Below are 19601 nucleotides of genomic sequence, written 5' to 3'. Positions count from 1 at the left end.
GAATTCTACACAGAATATTCAGAACCATGTTATCAATAAAGTAATACCCATATAAATAAAACACAAGAAATATAGACAAATCCGTGTATTTATTCTATTGGATCATTTATATAGATGTACACACATAATAACCTAACATATTAGTACCTGCAATCAACGATATAGCAATAGGAAATATATTTCTAGATTCAAAAAGTTATGAACATGAACGAACTATTACCAATAGGAAATATATTTCTAGATTCAGACAGTTATGAACATGAACGAACTATTACCAATAGGATTTACGGCTATATTGATATGTTACAGCAGTGGTTTTCAAAGTGGGCGTCGTAAATTTTTTTTTTTTGCGGAATCTCTTTTGCGGCGCGTAGAAAAAGTAATAATACAAGCGTGAAAATGATACTAAACAAGAAAAGGCTAAAAACGCAAGTACGACGTAGGCTACATTGACTTTGGATCGTTCAAGTAGTAAAGCTCCGTGATTTTGTTGCAACTGGGGATGCGATGATACTAAATGCCGTTTGGGCTTATTAGATAACATGTTTCACTGGCCAAAATCTTGCTTCAACAAAACATTGCTGCTTTTCTTCGTCGTTTTTAAACGAAATCGATGTAAAAAGAAATTTGGATTTTCTTCAATAAGGATCATCCTTCATTGGTAAAAAAAGCGTTGCGCACTCTGATCCCTTTTGCGATTTCGTATTCATGCGAAGCAAGTTTTGCGACCATGGTCGTAATACGAACAAAATATCGATCTCGAGTAAATGTTGAGAGAGAAATGCGTGCGGCTCTCACAAATCTTACCAAGGTTTAGTAACAGTTGTAAAAAGACCCAAGTATTCCCATCCCATTAAATGCAATTTCACTGACGTTGGTTTAGTTTTCTTTGATCGTTTAAATAAAACTCATTGCAAAAAAGGTCCTTTATTGGAAGGTAAGGTTTAATACGGTTTCCACAAAAAGTCGCAACTTGAGCATATTTTTTGGAGGGGGTCACAATACGAAGAAGTTTGAGAACCACTGCGTTACAGTATCGCCACTGGAAACGATATTTTAGTTTAGGGCTTGCATGGCGTAGTTAACCAGTGCCAAATGGTATAGAATTCACATTGATACACTCGGTTGGAATTACTTATATAATATCGTTATTGGAAAGCTAATGTAATTCTAGCTTGGAACACGAATGACACGGTTAACTGGTTACTACCATGGTCATAGACCATGATACTTTCAAATTACATATATAAGATTAGCCAGATTGGCCCAGAAAATAAAATCAATAAATTCTATGCAAGAAAATAATGACTATGCTATCAATAAAAGAAGGCAATATACATATAAATATGACACAGGATATATAGACATCCTTGTATCCGCAAAACTCAGTGTGTACTCAATTTAATTCATTATACATAGAAATGAGTTTCAATGTTTTAGAATTAATGATTTCCTCTCTATATTATTATTGATACAATGCTGTTGTAGCAGTTAGGTAGACGTTTTCAAGGGAGTATTCAGGGAGAAATCGATAAAGAAGTACTGGTACTTATATCTTGAGTATAATTTTTTTTCATAAGTATAGTATAACTATGAAAATATTTTTACGAATTGTGGTGATTACAATGTAACTCTTGTTATGAAAATGCTCGCAACAACTCAAAAATAACTAGCTAGCAATAAGCTACATATAACAAATATTATGTTTCATTCAAAAATACCTTGAAAATACGGGGATGGACGGGGATGGAATGTAAATATCCAAAAAATGCACGATTAAGTCCAACAAACAAAAAATAGATTTAATTAGCTACATGCCCCCTCAAAAATTGTCTACGCCCCTTTTGCAAAGCGCGCCCCACCCTTTGAATACCATTTCCCCAGTGAATAATTGCTGATACTATTAAACTTCATGCCAACGTTACTAAGAAATGAACACTGGTCCGGTTCTAAAGACTTTGTCATATAAAATTATTAGCGCGCATTGGTGCCTAAACTAACAGTATTACTGCAAACACAAGGGGAAAAGTTCCTTCTCAACAATGACGAAAATTTGACAAAATTTGGAACAAAGTAATGCAAGTTTTATTCCGAATATTGGGCGGTAATATGACAAAAACACGTTTTTTTATTGCTAAAATTCATTCTTGTCTTATTCGCTCATTAGCCACAAAAAAACGATAGTTGTCCGAATCATGATATTATAAAGTATTTGGGGGGTTTACCAGAAAAAATTCCATTTGACAGACAAACCGAAGCTGAGCTTATACTCAATATAATAAAAATAATACTTTGTCAGCAGGTTTCCCGAAAAAACGGACTCAGTTAACTTTTTATTCATAACTATTATATATGTGTCCATCAGCCCTTTCACAAAGTATATTGTTAATGCTGAATATGTTTTGCTCTTTATAACTAACAAGAGAGCTATGCTCAAATATATGGACACGAAATCCATAACGAAATTTTTTACCATCATTTCCCTGAAAATCATATGGTTTTCGTGTCCCACGCGTCCCATGGGAAATACAAAGGTGTGTTATCCCATCCCATCTCATGGCACGTTTCCCATGGACAAGCCTGGACATAAGGTAACTTTGCGATAATGCGTATCCATATTAAGTTTTTGGCCATTCGGAAGCGTTGCCACAAAATCTTAATAGGGCGAGCTGGAGTGAATATTTAATTATTAGATGCAAACAGCAATTTTCAAAGAGATTTTAAAATTGTACAATATTCTGCCTAAAACTCAGCCAATAAACATGTACAACGATACTTCAAACACTTTTACGAAAATTTCTACTCTGGTCTATTAAGGCATAGGTTCTCAAAGTGCTCCGTGAAAGAAACTTAGGCGCTCCGATTACTTAATAAAATACTGACTTGTCCAATTTTGTGACTGTCCAAAGAAGTAATAACATCATTAATAAAATTTGACATCAGAAGTGTCGAAATATGACAACGAGCGCAAATTCAAATGTGACATTATATATAAGTAAGATCGCAGTGGATACAAAGTTCTCTCTCGAGTAAAATATTCAATTCATAGCCGGTGCGAGCATTCAAAATATCTGGTCATAGTAATTTATTTGTGTTCTTCGTTACTCGAATTTTAGTCGGGAAAACTTTTACGATTATTTAATAAATGAAAAATCACTATTTGAAAATTGCACGAAATACGTCCCAAACTGCCAACTATAAGTAGACCGGAATCGTATTTTGAAGTTAATCAAATTTGATTTGTTTTTTCGGCACTCAAAATTATTTTAAAGATATCGACAAAATACGAACGATTGTAATTTAAAATATTGCAAAAAAAAAATGTTCGATATATTTTGCATTAATTATCTTATATATCGTCACATACAGAGAAAAAGTCGTATTGGGCTCCATCGGTAGTTTCAAAATAGACAAAAGGTACATCGCGCGAACAATTTACAGTGTTTCCATTTCAGTTCCTATATGGTATACATTTTAAAGAAATCCTAACATAACACAAATTTACAATGTCTGAAAAGCGTTTTCAATCTGCTGTGAGACTGCTAATACAAAGCTTATGGTTATATCTTCCGTTTTAGATTTTAGTTTTAATATTTTATAATGCCGGTTTTCAATTAAGAAATTGGGTTGCGAATTCACCTGGTATTAAGCCTATTAAAATGTTTAGCATTTAAATTAAGTAAAGTAATTTTAACTTATTTAGGAATAGTAATAGATACCAATTTTAAAATTGATTGTGGGAATCCGTGAATAGTGGTGATGAATGTAAATTAGAAAGATTCAAAAGATTTTAATAACATACTTGCTCTTTAGACTCGAGGCAGCCACCTCTCTCAGTGATGCATAATCGGACGAATAACCCCGCATGTCTTTAGATATAATGATGAATTGTCTTTCCCTCTTTCAAGAAGTGTTTCAGAAAGCTGAAATTTGTATGAGATAATGAAATGTAGGTAAATTTCGTATGATATTGGTTTGAATTATGTATAGATGTTCGAACTACGTCATTATTAAGTTTGAGGTTTATAAGTTACAGAAAATGTAATTTGACAGGAGCACAGAGAAACTATGCTTATGCTTTAGAGTTTAGATACATAAAAATGAAAATATTAATTTTCAGTTCATTGACAAATTATTCACAGATTTCCCTCTAAATTACAAATATTACTTTGGAATGATTTGTCAGCGTATAATATTGCAATACATCATGTAAAATATATTTATATTCATGAATGGCACGTTGAAAATACGGCTACATATTCAAGAAAGGAAAATATCGAAAATAAGGCGGGAAAGATAAAATCTAACAAATTTTTCTTTTACGCCCCTCAATAAATTGTCCACGCCCTTGTGATAAGCTATGCTTATTCTAAAGATACGAAGACGACAACTTGTAGCATACTGATATCCATTTACATTCATTCTATATTATTTGCAGATTTTCAATATTATAAATATTACTTATTTTGAATTTGAAATCGAGCAGCGACACCCAAGTTTCTAATATTTAATTAAACAAGGGAGCAATGCTCAAATATATGGACACGCAGAACAATTCCCCAAAAATCATATGCGGTGACCAACGACTAACATACCGGCGGTGACTTACCAGTACCTGTATCGGGGTACCGTGACGTTACAGGGACTGTCATAGATATTTTAGGTCCTGTGACAATTGAAACATCAGTTGAAATATCTCGTGATATGAGTCAATTATGTACCGTATTATCGGATCAGGTACCGAACCACAGTCAAACATTTCACATAAAAACGTTACTAAATAACATGCGTCAACTTAACACCAGCCGAATCGGGGTACAATTTTTGGTACAGTGACTGTCATAGCCGTTTAGGGCTGCTGGACAATTCGACTACACGGACAACTCACCAGGCCTAGGGTGGTGTAGCCAGTCTGCGGACAATTTCATTCAAAACGCTATAAAACAAAAACCAATATATCTAACCCGTTAATTTTTTCACCGTGGGTGCATTGGCGGCATTTATTCTACACGCTAAACCTCGTATTAAATTTCTACGACAAAGGGTTAACGCTATACAAATCCCCAAAGTACGGCACTGGAAAGATGTATTTGCGACCGAACGACCAGTGTGCGACCGATTTCAAGCCTTAATCATCGTTTCTGCTGCGTCGAGACTATCGCATACGCAGCCATACAGCAATCAAACAGACAAAACACGGTGGTCGCAAATTGGTTGACAATTGTTGGTCTTGTGACAGCGTGAAAACATTGGGCTTCTAATTGCATTTCTGACCGTCATATATTTCAAGAACACGGTTATTTCGAACAAAACTCGTTAAATTATAAACAAAGCACCCTATCACAGCAATCAAACAGACGAAAACACGGTGGCCGCCAATTGGTTGACAAAGATATTATCGACGTATCGGAAATGCACACCCCCTATTCCCCCTCCTTCAAATGTAGAAACGCGAAACTTTCAAATATGGTTAAAAGAAACACAACTCTACCCACCTGCCAAGTTTCATCTTTTTATTTTTCATATTTGTATGGATTTTCAAGCTTTTGACAGCTACGAGTTAGTTCAGTGTCACCGCGCTGTGTTACGGTACCAGAACTTCTCTATCTTTAGAAGGTCCTGTCTTGTGACAGCGTGAATTGAAATTGCAAGATGGTCCGTTGGACACAAAATGGCGTCCGATATCCGCAGAACCTATGACGTCATAGCAAACAAAAACAAATCTTACAGAGCTAACAGAAATATTTGAAATAAATAAAAGTAATAGCCTTCTGGAGAAAAATTTCATCTTCAACCACTGAAAATTTCAAAGCAATTAGTCCAGTAATCAAAGAGAAAAGCGACTTTTTAAAAACGTGTCAAAGAACAAGAACAAGAACAAGAACAACAACAACATAATATTGAAACGATCGTTATGTCCACTACGTGTCCAAAAAATAAGAATTCCAGAGTTTTGAAACTACTATATCTCATATTGACGGCGTGTGCCGTATAAACGATCCAACTAACACCATTCAGTAGAGATTATAAACGAGAGTTTATATGAATTCAGCTCTTCACACGTGATTAGGCATAACACGACGTGACCCGCACCAACAATAGGGAAAATATGACATATATTTCCATGTCTCTAAATTTAAACAGTCATGAACATATGAATACTTAGCACTTTTACCAAGGGGATATGGACCAAAAAAAGTTTACACTTGGTTGAATATAATTTACACAGTATTGTTTTTGAAAATTTTAGTTGGGACACGAGTTCTTTAAGGTGTAAGATTAACGGCTATCTTAATAAACTTAGTATGACTCACTCTTATAATATCATTATTGGAAATTTGGGGCGATTTCAGTTTGAAGTATAGTTGGGAACATCAACTGTTTACTACCAGAGCGTGCAGGTCACGATGAGCTACATTTAAATTTAAGACATTAGTCTGATTACCATTATCATTTGTGGCAAAAACGCTCATCAGATTAATAAAAAAGGCCAGGACTACGATTTCAGGGAAATTAGGCATATTAGTGTGTATATAGGCACCCCATGATAAACAACAAGGTAAACAATAAGTTTTAATATTTGCATGGTTATTAAGTTGGGGTGTGTTTTAACCGAATTGCACTTAAGGAGGCATAGTTCAAATCTTTTCAGTATCTCTGCAGTTATACACTGCTGGATTAACTTATAGTATCACTTTAAAAAAATTCACTGTTTGTAGTAATCACAACGTGACGCCCTATTGCGATGAAACGCCTTTTATTTATGCTGACCCAATGAACTTTACCTAAACTGACATTACAAGATAGTAATTGGTCTTTCGGTTTGGACGATTAAACGAAACAACAGCAGATGGGACAACACAGCAGTTAGCCCCTGAACGTGCAGCGCTATACTGACTACGCCATTATTCACCGGATATTGCTATAGTTAATTTGTAGTACAGAATAGTTAATTTCGCGATTATACTCAAAACATTAAAAGTAATAATTTGTCTGTCGATTTCCCGAAAAAAAATACAACATATTATTTATTTATAGACATGTAAATTGAAAGATTTCAAATGATATGATTACATACTTGCTCTTCAGACTTGATAGGCCTCCATCTCACTCAGTGATGAAAATCTGACACTTCACGAATTTTTTTTGGTGCAATGATAAATTGTTCTGTCGACTTTCAAGCAGTGTTTTAAAACGCTGAAAATCAATATATAGATCGTGATTTTGTGTAAGCCAATTCTAAATTTGAATTAAACTAAATTTCGTGGAGCCAACTATGCCATTTTCAGGTAGTTAATTCACACAAATGTTATTTGACAGAGACACTACAAAGCTATGCTTATGCTAAAGATACAAAAAAACCAACTATGTAATTCAATTGAGGTCATTTTCAACTATGTCGCTGATTTCACCAAAATTACATCCTTTAGTTAAAATGATATGTTAGTGTATCATATTGTACCTCATTTTGTATTGTTAAAGTGAGACTCTTTTCTGAATATTTTCTTCTAAAAATATACGTAAGTTTTAATAAAATACGTAACGGGTAAATTTCGACATTTAATTTCATAAAATTTAAAATTTAGAAAATTTAGACGAATAGACGAATAAAATTTATTCAGCGATTGACATTAAATTTCAAATATAAACTCTATAACATATCAGGTGTAGTCTTCAAACTGCACAAATTGCAAATATTACAATAACAATAAAATACTCAATGAATTTATTTAACTCTTTCATGGAGTATATGACTAATTAATTACCTCTGATCAGTAATTTGTAGCATTATCACATTGTTCACGGTAGAGATCGCAAACTGGGGATATATACTATATTTATAGTACTTTTTTGGACTTCTGCTTCGAAACACAATTATTAAAGCCTGTGCAAAATCTAAATCTTACAATTTCGATAGAATGCACAGGATCAAAAAAGCGGCATGACAATGTTCGGACCTCCTGAAGTATGCGCACCAAGATGGCGCACAACCTGAACTCAGGTTGTGTACCTGGTTAGGATTCAGGTTATGCGACATTTTGGTGCGCATACATCAGGAGCACCCAATGTTGGCTTGCATCGAACTATTTAGCATTTTAAACGAGAACGTGGGTCTGACTTTTTTATATAAATCTTACAATTTCGAGAGAAAACACATGATCAGATAAGTGGCATAACAATGCTGATTCTGATCGCAAGACCAGAGACGCGGTGCGCTCGCATCGAATTTTTTAGCATTTTAAACAAAAACAGTGGTATACAGGAATCAATAGGCGTCGGAAGTCAAATAAAATGTTCAAATAATATTTACTTGTAATATTCCTCGTTCGTTAGTTCGTGTCTTTGAATCTTTAACCTTCAATATTTCTTCATCTGAAAAAAAGTTAAGATATTGATAAATAAATTGTCGCAGAACTGTAGCTAGCATGATCAATGGACAGTGGGACTGAATTCATCGGATCTTTTGCACAAAGCTCCCGCCACGTTTTAAAATGGCATATTAGTAATTATCCATTTGGGGTCAGGAAGGATTTAAAAATTTGAATTTCCAGTGCAATCTGCATTCCTAACTTAAACTGGATAATTACTAATTCTCTTATTTTGAACGTTGGTAGGGTCTTTGTACAAAGATCCAATCTATACACAATAATATATTAAAGTAAAAAGGCTATGGCGAATCTCTATTAAACCATGGATTTTGCGCTACATTTGAGAAAAGTTTTGAAAGTAATGCATTACATTCATGTTAAACGTACCATGTTGAATGCAGCTTGCGTAGTTACGTAGATCAGTGTATTAAGTTTAAGTTTCTTCATGATAAGCTTATGTATTGTCATATAGGTTTTAAGTTTGGCCTATTTGTGAGAAAACGATGGAACCCGCTGTTAGTGAGTTGGGTGCAAAAGAGAATCATCCATCAATCTAGACTTCTGTATTAGTTAATAAGTCCAATCCGTATAGGCCCGAAAACCTCTAATTTACCACTTATACAATAGTAAAATGAAAGCAATATAATAGCAATGAAAACAATGGGTATAAAGAACATTTAACTCACCTGAATATTGTTTCGAACTCGCTGTCCTAACCCAACAGGCAGCTTATCCATACATCCTACACAAACTCAAATCTTATCCTATCACTAACATTTGTGACTGACTGAAAGCGATGTCGCTTGTGGCTTCCCGCGCAAAAATATCTGACGAAAAAAGCTATCTGATTGTTGGTAATCAAATGTTTTTACCTGATTACTTTAATTACTCCAGGTTGTCGTTAAGAGCCGATCACGCTTCTGACGCATGATCTCAAAGTTGCAGAATGCAAATGGCGGTTGGATTTGCTTTATTCGTAGTATAATACCTAGTTCACAGTAATATTCTCAGGATCTTTTGTAACAAGCCCCGCCCCAAAACAACACCCCGCCAACGCTCGAATTAAATAAAAATAGTACTTATTCAGTTAAGGTGAGGGATGCAGATTCAGCCGGAAATTCAAATTTTCGAATCGTTCTAACCCAAAACCCTAACTGCATAATTACTCATTTTTTATTTTAAAACTTGACAGGGGTGTTTAGCTCAGATCACACATTTTTGCATCAGTGACGGGAGCTTAGTACAAAGAATCCAGCAATTCCATTATATTTGTCTGTTTACATTTGTCGAGTGTAAACGCGCACGTGAATGCCATCAAAAATGTAACCGTCCTACAACTCAATGAAAGAATAACGGCGTGTACAGGTTCAGCGTTATATCAATGCATTCTCTGCATTGGCGTACAAATCTTAGCTCATTAACTGGCGCATAGCCAAGAATACTTTTAAGTTTTCTTACTATAACGTGCGGGCGATGTCGTTAAAAGGGAGGTCATATTGTGACGTTGTTTCGATGCCTACTATATAGTAATTTCTTCGCCCAAACCAAACGGCGGAGACCTAATATCAGCAACAAGATTAATCACGGTTCTATGTGAAGTAAATAATTGACTGCTCAAGACAAGAGCATACCGACGACAACAACTGATGATATATAGATCAACTATTCGAGACCATTCAAATATTTGGTGTTATGGAGCTCGTGAAGAGGTGGACTGTTATTGACGTAGCCCCACAATAAGAAGGTAACAAAAACAAATTGTTACTTAGCGATCAATATTGATGGGTGAATTGAAATTACTCTATTTAATACCTCGGATGTATTTGCTGCTGCTTAAATTTTATTAATGCCATTTTGAGTAGACGAATAGATCGCGGAGACCTTAGGTCCGTTTGAAGCACTTTGAATCTGTCTCTAGATTAGACCTCTTGGTAAAGAACGATCATGATACAGGAATGTAAGGCCGTAAAGAACATTCCTGAGATTTCAACATCCAGCGGAAGGGTATACACGTATTTTAATGTATTTAGTATCTATGTCAGCCAGTGCACTGCAGCTGACTACGTTTGCGTTGAGTTGCGCATCGTGCTAAGCCCTAGGAATGCGCTTGATTTCTAACCTAAGACTACCCCGCTTAGATTCGCAGGTTCAAATCCCGTAGGGGATAATTTAGTACCAGAGGATTGCTGGCGGCTTCCTCCCGCCACCCCTACCCCAAGCCACAAAACACTTGCACTTTTTAGGTCGCTTCGCGGAACACCAAAAATGAAATTGATAAAGAAAAATGATGCAATGCAGCGAGTTGCTAAATGCGCCGCGAATACCTAAAATATGATTGGATATTTTTGTTTTGTTTTATAATTTAAATGCTGGGTATATGAATTAATAAATTATTTTCACCTTTCTATGTCGATTACTTTTCATCACGTAGTGTGTGCCTTTAATGTTACGTAACAATGAAGTACTTTTATTTATCTGCTCAATCTATTATTATTTATCCACTGAATCGAGTTTAGCAAACAAAGGTAATTTTTTCCGCATTTTAAAGTGTAACCAGGCAAAGGTGGAGGAAGAAAAGTTGATCTTTTGCCATTATCCTTTAGGCATACATGTTTACCTACAGCAAAACCAAAAGCTGTAAACTTGATATTGAACTTGACAATCAAAAAGCTAGGCCGACGGTTAACGAAAATGCCACCACCCGCAAAAAGTTTGTCAGCTTTAGGTCGACGGTGACGCGATATTCAACAGTCGTTAGTTGGGCGACAACTTTACGATGACGTGATTGACATGGCGACCAATTTAGCCCTAAGCGAACGCCATATAAAAAAGATCTTTTCTTGTAGGCTTTCCCACTACCGGAGGAAAAAATCTCATTATGTATAATTTTTGCAGCCATAGATTAAACATTTACATAAAGTCATCAGCTCCACGAAACTAGGGCTCAACGTCTCAACTTCTTAACTTTGGCCGCGAGTAGGGCTAGCCTAAATTTTACTGGTTGGCAAAATTGGCCCGACTTCGCTCAGTTGGATGGTTCGTGTCAACCATAACATCGACTGATGGATTTCATTAATCATCTTGCACAATTTCATTGATCATTTGAAGGCTCTCTACTAACTTTCCAAGCTAAGGAAGTACGCAAGAGAATAGATTCCGGCCCATTACAAGTTGAAGCAGTGAGGAAAGCTTACTTGTGCCTTTATGGGTTTCGCTTTGGGTAGGATCTTCATATAAGCGCGACTGGACTGAGGTCTGAACTCTGGATCTCCAGTTGGAAATGGAAAAATAATACACTGACTTGTAAAGATCCATTTGTACACTCAGTGTCCAATGAGAGGATGAGCTGAAAAAGCCTAACTTGGTAACATCACGCGCACTCACGCAGAAATACAGGAGACCGATATCTGAGCAAAGTTACAGGCCAACACACTAAACTGCCAAGAAAGACTAAAAAAATACATGATATACTCGACATAGTCGACCACATGTTGGAAGTAAAGTAAGTTGGTCTCGCGCAATCCAACTCGTAATCCATTTAGATTCGCCAATATTATAAAACTTACGACACTTGCATAAATATAATTTTGTGTCTCCAGTATTATATTTTCTATATGTAGCCTACTATTCAAACAACTGAACTATCGCACTATTGGATTCCTCGGGCCCCTTAAATGTTCCACTGGGATTATGCTTCACCAAAAAAAAAAAAAATTCAAAACCACTGGGTTGCATCAATAAATGATTCCATGTTTGATAACTTGACTAACTGGACAGCATAACCGATTTTCAATCGCATAACCCACACGGACTGGTAACCTGGCAAAAGGGCGTGGTACTCAGGTTTGATTATGCAGTCATTTCGGCTTTCATCACCCCCACCGGATTGTGTGTGGAAATGCTTCTTATTAAATTTCATATTTGTTTTTTTTGAAACTTCATCGCTTTTGGCAGAATCCAAAAATCGAAAATACCTTAGAAGAGTGAGTAATTTGATACATAACATTATCACATTGCACCAAAGGGTCACATTTTTGCCAGAACAGCCATAGACCACTCACAACACTATCACCCTTGTGTGGTGCATACCATATATGTACACATCCTTTAAACTTGGCCATTTCCCCGTTTTATAGTATATATGTGGTATCATCACTCAATGGTATTGTACTTACATCCAAATTCTTAATCTTATTACTATATTTACATGCAGTGTGTTTCATGTTGTGTTGTGTCTGTATTTATATAGATGTTGTTTTGTTATACAAACTCCATTGTACACACAGTTTTGGATACTCCACTCTTACCTCTGTTACCAAAGCCACCCACCCTCCTTGCACAACTGTCTGTATAAAGGACCATACTATACGTATTTGATGTACCGTAATATAATTTATACATATCAAAAGGGATGTATGACGCACATTCGTGTTTTAGGCCAGTATGATCTTGTGCATACATACTGTATTCAGTATTTATAATTACTAATTCTTTTATATTGCTTTTACGAGACGAATAAACATACATACATACACCGGACCAATATGTAAATCCTATCCCTTTCTTACAAACTTTTAGTAATAATATACAATAAACATATATAACCGCACGAACAAACGCAGCATGTTAATTACCGAATTTGCCTCGAGGAAAATCTGCCTATAAGTAATATTTTGACGGCGGTGTCCTCGTCAGTCACCGTAGCGCAGGGGTAGCGACTAGGTGCCGCTGAGCGTAAGTCTTTGGAGGATGAACTGATAGTAAGCCCCAAAACGGCCAAATATCACTGAATAGCTCTAGAATAGAGCAAAATAGTATTGAAAAAGACGTCCTTACCACTTTGTGTCTAACTTTAAATGCCATGAAATCGTTTGTTTCAAAATTTCGGATCTTAGGGAAAAAAATAAACACACTCGCTACCACTCAAAATTAAAAAAAAAAAAAAAGATTGCGCAAGAAATTCCAATTTTCAAATCATTCCTAACACTAACTAGATAAATACCAATTTTTAAACGATGCGGACCGTTTGCGTGTAAAGCGAACGTGATGACCACTACATTACAGAAACGCATACGCCGGTGGGTCATATTGAAATGAACAATACTCTTGGGAGACTTCTATATAGGGAAACATATACACCAGTGGTTCGTGAAATCGGCTTGAAACCGACCCTGATGTCTTTCCGTAGTGTAGTGGTCATCGCGTTTGCAAACGGTCTTTCCAAAGTGAGAAACATGTTTTCCTGTTAACATTTCGCTCTAGCCTAAAATCTTTGACGGATCTCGTTCATCGCCGTAAGAAATGGTGCATATTATGAACTTAGGTATCCTTTTTAAAGTATAAATTAACCCTTCGTGGTAGATTTTTACTTCCTCCTAATATCTCGAAATACTTTTAAGATGAAATGAATATTTGCTCGAACAATCGATAATAACCGAATGTATTTTTATCATAATTATCACACATTTAGGAAAAATGGGTTGAAATGCTGAAATTAATCAGTTGTTAAAAACATCTCAAATACAATAAGTAATTAAAGTTTAACTTCAGTGGGAAGTATTGCGGTAAACTTATAAATGAAAATAGTTGTCAAATCACCGATTTTTTTTTTAATTCTAGATAAGTAATTTTATCCGTTGCTAAAACGTGGAGATAATGAAGATAGACATTTCAAATGTCAAGTTGCTCAATTTAAAGCGTAAAAGTGTGGAATCGAGTAATATATGAACCGATTAAAATGAACAGGAGACGGATTAAAATATGCAGTGGATCTTGAGAAGACTTCGAAGTTTTTTAAAAACCCAAATAACACGCATATGTAGTTACCACACACCCTGCCTCTACACACGGCTGTTGTGAATTAAGTATTTTAGGTTCGAAACCTGCTTGGTCTAGCAGTATATTCCTACCAAGCCGCAAGTTTCAGATTTTTACGTAAGAGTTACAGTTTCCGTGAAGCCTCGTTCTGAGTGGAAATACAAAACACCGTGAGAAAATGACCGCGGAGACTTATCATAACTACATTCTCATTCGTCACATATACAAATCGTTACGTTGTAAACGATCCATCCAACGTGAATCTAGACCGCTAGGGTTGATATCTAACTTTTAAGTGTTTCCTCTTTCATGTCATTTATTTGCCGTCATATCCATTGTGCAAGGCTGGCTGCATTCTGCATTATTGGACACGTTAGTGGACATAACGATCGTTTTGTTATTATGTTGTTGTTGTACTTGTTCTTTGTAGCAGAAAAAAACTCTTTGATTACTGGTCTAATCAATTTGAAACTAAACTTTTCGCTAGAACGCTATTACTTTCATTTATTTCAAGTATCCCGGTGTGCCGTATGGGATTCGTTTCTTCGTGTGATATGACGTCATCACAATTTTGCCACTATGTTGAGCTATGTGCTCATAAATTTGAGCATAACTCTCTTGTTTATCGCCATTTGATTGTTCACAACGTACTCAATTATAAATTTTTACCCACTGTCTAATGAACACAATTGCTACGACACCGTCAATCCCACCACTTCAAGGCAAACCATATGCTTATTTTGTCTCATATTCTTTTGAACGATGTATAGGACTGAAACAAGTGCAGAAACGAAACATTTAGTGAACTTGCAAACAGCTGTGAAGATTATATCTCATATTCGGTAAACAAAGGTTTAGAATTCGAAGTTTTATAAATATTTTCATATTCAGCAAACAAATAATTCAAATTTTACAATTGCGGTAAATTTTGAATTCGACAAACAAACATTTCAAAATCTAAGTTTTGTGATGAAGTTTTTATTTTGTGTTGCAGTCCTAACCAATTACAATTCTTATTTCTACGCCGTGATTATCTTGTTAAAACGTGTAAAAACAATAAAAAACCGTCAAAAAGCACTAGAAACCTTGCTAAAAAGTGCAAAAATGTATCAGAAGTTCGCTCAACTTCATTTGTCTCTTGTAACTTTGCTCAGAGATCATTGTTCTATATTTTTGAGTGATGCGCGTAACTTTGCTTTCAGTAGATTTGCTTATACAAACACACACACTTTGCTCTGATTGCATATAGAAGGAATGCACAAACTTCATGTGCGGCGAGCACCCTAATCATCATACACGAGTAGCAGACGTAAATTTCTCTAAACTTCTCGCTATATTTATCTCGGGAACTGAATGCCAAGCCCTGTATTATCCCCAAGATTAACAACTGAATAAAAAAAAAATATGGCTATGTACTGATTTATATTCTTCGAGTAAAGTTGTAAATTGATGATGTTTTAGCCTTTCTTGATATAATTCGTACACTACACCACAATTTTCACATTACTTGAATTTCGAATACAATTTTTTGGAATGGTCATGATCACAAATGTACTGATTGACTCGACATGGTTTGCAATACGCTAATCATTGTTATCACATTTCCTATTTCCAGAGGTAAATAGTATCTTGTGCTACTATAATAGAAACCAGTCGAACTTTACATATATTAATGCGATTTTGAGGAAAATCCATAACATGAACTGCGATTAATACTTCAGCCTTCTCCTCTTATGGAATTAGTTTGAAACGATCACGCCAAAACCTGACAAAAATAGCACGTGGTGACACGTGGTGAAACCAATGCACCCATCGAAAATATTCATAACGGTCGGTTGTAAAATAGCAAATATGCAATTTATATATATGTATTCCTATTTTATCGATTTGATCGACAACACGGGGTTATTTTCGCTGTACTTGGGCGACGGTAATATTTGGGCCACATTTTGCTGTCGCACAAATAGTTTGGACTTTATTTTCTCTAGGAGCAAAGAGTGTGAAACTTTTTGTGATTCTGGTTCTTGTCGACAGTTTCTAGGCCCAGCTATCTATCTTGTAGTTGTTTTTGCTAAGTTGGGGCTACAAATATATATCATGATTTCTCTTTTTAGACCCGGTTATCTTTTGACAAGATTTTGAGGATTAACAGGAAATTTTTCTCGCTATCGTATTGTATTCCAATAATTCGCTGGAAACATATCTGGAACTTGGAATACTGTTATGGTAAATTTCACCCTAAATGTGCAAACTTGCAGACTGGACCTATTACGTCATATATAGTATGTATCTGCTTAGTCAGGAGCGATGAGAAGTCGGTTTTAGTTATCGATTCAAATAAAGGATAAATTCAGTCGGATCTTGCTCGCCTTACCGTACTTGGTAAGGATTTCCCATAATTAATCGAATTGGTGGGGATATCACTTCAAGTGTGCAAAGTATCTCACTATCTAATTATGGCAGCCATGAGAATATATGGAGCAAACATAATAATCCTCTCCAGAGTGACAGAATAGAGTCTTTTCGTGATATTATTAGGAGTGTTTACAGAGTTTCTTTTCAGGGTTTTGCTGATATATCAATTCAATGGACCATATATAAAAACTTTATTATGTTGTTTTGTTCTGCCAGCTAATATTTAGTAAGTTGCATATTAATAGTTTTATTTGAACTCCTGGATATGAATCACTTTTTGCCACAACTTGGGAATGAAGTTGCCAAAGTTCAATTCGTTACTTGAAGGTGAATATAATTTATTGAACAACTATCATAATGTCGAATATTCATTAGTTTCATAGACACCCGATTAATTTTTGTTTTGAGCATTAAAGATTAAGTTTTTCAAACCAATCAATTCTGTACATTCTAGCATTGCTCAATCAGAAAATTAACTCATAATACATATGATAACAATTTTTGATTTGGCAACATATTCCATATTCTTAACAACATGCTTGACTATTGCCGACCTTATTTATATTTTGCTTTAAAGCTAACAAAAAAGCGGCGACGTCGTCCCATAAACTGGTACCTATCTATATCGATAAATGAATATGAAACATTCAGTACTCCAGAAGTATGTGAACCTAGATGGCGGACACCGAAACATTGTATGTGTACAACGTTAGGGTTAGGCCATAATTTCAGGAACAAATACTACTTATATTTTCCCAAACCAAATCAACAAAATCATTTTTTTGCTGAAGATGCATTTTAGATCAAATAACGTTAGCGTGGTTTTCCTAATCGCAGATGTGGTGAATTACGATGCTAACAAGAAAACAGACAAAAAACAAAGCGCTTTGCTTCCATTTTGAGGGTTTAATAAATGAAAGACGTTAAAGCGGTTCAATAAATGATTGAAGAAATATGTGCTTCATTGTACAGTATATAAGATAATTCGGAGTCATTCAAAAACATGTGGAAGGAAAGGTGGTATTTGGAGAATGAAGAATTCGTTGAGGATAAAACTAGTAAATATCGCAAGAAAAATCATATGGTTGATCTGAAAAAAGAAGTTGTTCAGCAAATATCGGAAAAAAGACATATTGGCAGAATATCCACAAACCGTTGGTATGATTGGAAAGTTAATTATCAGCCAAACCCCTCTTGTGCACTATAAAAGTTTATCTATTACCATTCATGAATATAAGTGATATAGCATTGTAAGCTGGCCTCTAAGTGAGTGTTGATTCTGAGTATGCCAACAAAACTACAATCGAAATTGGTGCGAGCCTGGTAAAATATGTTGGTGATCGACAAGGAATGTCTTTTTTTAACATCTGTATCTAATTCTCAAACTCAAAATTTATGTACCTATACATGTACCTTATGCTTTATGAGGAAGTGAATAAGCGATTGGTGTGAAACTAAAAGTAAATGAGAAATAAATTTACTCTTACATTCTCTCTTAAAGATACTCAGGTTATTTTCTAATATGTAATATCGCCCCTCTTTTCTAAGTTTCTGATAATGCATCTTTCAATTGGTTTTTAAATTCTTTAAAATTTCGGCACGAAACACGCGCACCAATTTTTGATCTACATATTGATTTTCCCTTATCTTAAAAATGAAACTGGATTCTGAAACCATGCCCATTTCGGCAAATGAATATAGGTTATTTTTATTCATTTTGTAAAAATTGTTCGAAATACCTTCATAACGTTTCTGGACTTTGAATCGCTGACAACGAAATACTAGAAAAAGTGTGGTGCGTGATATATAGCGGTCATCGTGATATTTATTCTTGATTACTGTGTACTTTTACTAGGATTTTTCCGCATTGTTGTAAACACATAATATTAATTACATTAACTGGCGTAACTATTTTCCGACTATCAAATAAGCAAATCAGTTAATGGCCTATACACTGTGGACTAATTTGGACGCATCTCACTCAGATATATATATTGCCTGAAATTGAAATTCAGATTAAAAAGATTTACTTAGCTCTTGAAATTTTTCTAACGAACTGGAACTCTGGCATATTTAAAAGCTCATGTTATTCTTTTAGCGACAGCATTCCTAATTAAACAAATGGGTTACAATTTGTTGCTGAGACTTGTGGCAACGTAGGAATTAGGACACGTCTATGTACGGAAAGTCTGAATTGCTCCTGACGATGCCGAGTTATTTCGTTTTCCACCCCCATTCCCTCTGTTCTCCCGTTTTAAATATATAATTATGCAACTTACGGTCATCAGAACACGAAATATTGCATTTATTAGGAAAAGTTTCTGGTAATGGTAAAAGTTTTCTGGAAATGGTAACTATATTTGAAAGAATATATTTTATTTCAAAGAACGGGTAATTATTCAGGTGATGGTTCGATTTAATGGTGGGAGGTACCATAATACAACGTGTAGTTTTAACTTGCTCATATAAACACTTCCAATTGTTAATACAATAAATTATCGCAAAACAACTTAATAATTATGGCGATTTCAAGACCTTAACATCATGAATCGATATTTTCTAGTTCTTTTGCCTAAAAGTGATGTAAAGCACGTGTAATGCACTTATTATAGACAAATACATTTGAATACAACAAAAAACGACATCGAACGCACAAAATTGAGATAATCGATGAAACCCTATAGTAACTTCGATATGCGATAATTAGTTTTCTAACCCCATTTATTTGCGAATTTAATGCGTCTCTGAAATACCAAGTGATTGGTATTGACATCATTGGTTTTCATCAAATATATCAAAAGTGATGGCCGAAAAAAACGATAAAAAAATAAATTCAAAATCCAATTTTTTCGAATTTCATTGATGATAACATTTTTAGCTTTCTTATGTTGAAATATATCCGAATATACTAAAAATTTTAATCCAAATGCAATAGAACAAATTTTCCATTTTGGAGTCCGAGGTCAAATATAAAGATATAAATATAAAATTCCCACATCG

The 19601-nt window shown here is 35.0% G+C and overlaps 1 protein-coding gene and 1 long non-coding RNA gene across 3 annotated transcripts in view; both read right to left on the bottom strand.

Moving 5' to 3' along the window:
• LOC144431320 (uncharacterized) overlaps window positions 1–9094 on the bottom strand; it is a 30891-nt gene extending 21797 nt beyond the window's left edge. For both annotated transcript variants that reach the window (XR_013479941.1, XR_013479942.1), the window contains exons 1-5: window positions 9056–9094; window positions 8312–8373; window positions 7079–7197; window positions 5496–5694; window positions 3803–3923 (exon numbers count right to left, since the gene is read on the bottom strand). This is a non-coding gene — a long non-coding RNA (uncharacterized LOC144431320). The remainder of the gene's footprint in view (window positions 1–3802; window positions 3924–5495; window positions 5695–7078; window positions 7198–8311; window positions 8374–9055) is intronic.
• The window catches only part of LOC120332918 (uncharacterized), an 89711-nt gene that overhangs the window by 66057 nt on the left and 4053 nt on the right, over window positions 1–19601 (bottom strand). The gene's annotated exons all lie outside the window — the stretch shown is intronic.

This window comes from Styela clava, chromosome 13 (genome assembly GCF_964204865.1).
Source record: "Styela clava chromosome 13, kaStyClav1.hap1.2, whole genome shotgun sequence".
In the NCBI taxonomy this organism is placed as follows: Eukaryota; Metazoa; Chordata; class Ascidiacea; order Stolidobranchia; family Styelidae; genus Styela; species Styela clava.
This window is presented reverse-complemented; position numbering and strand designations above follow the sequence as displayed.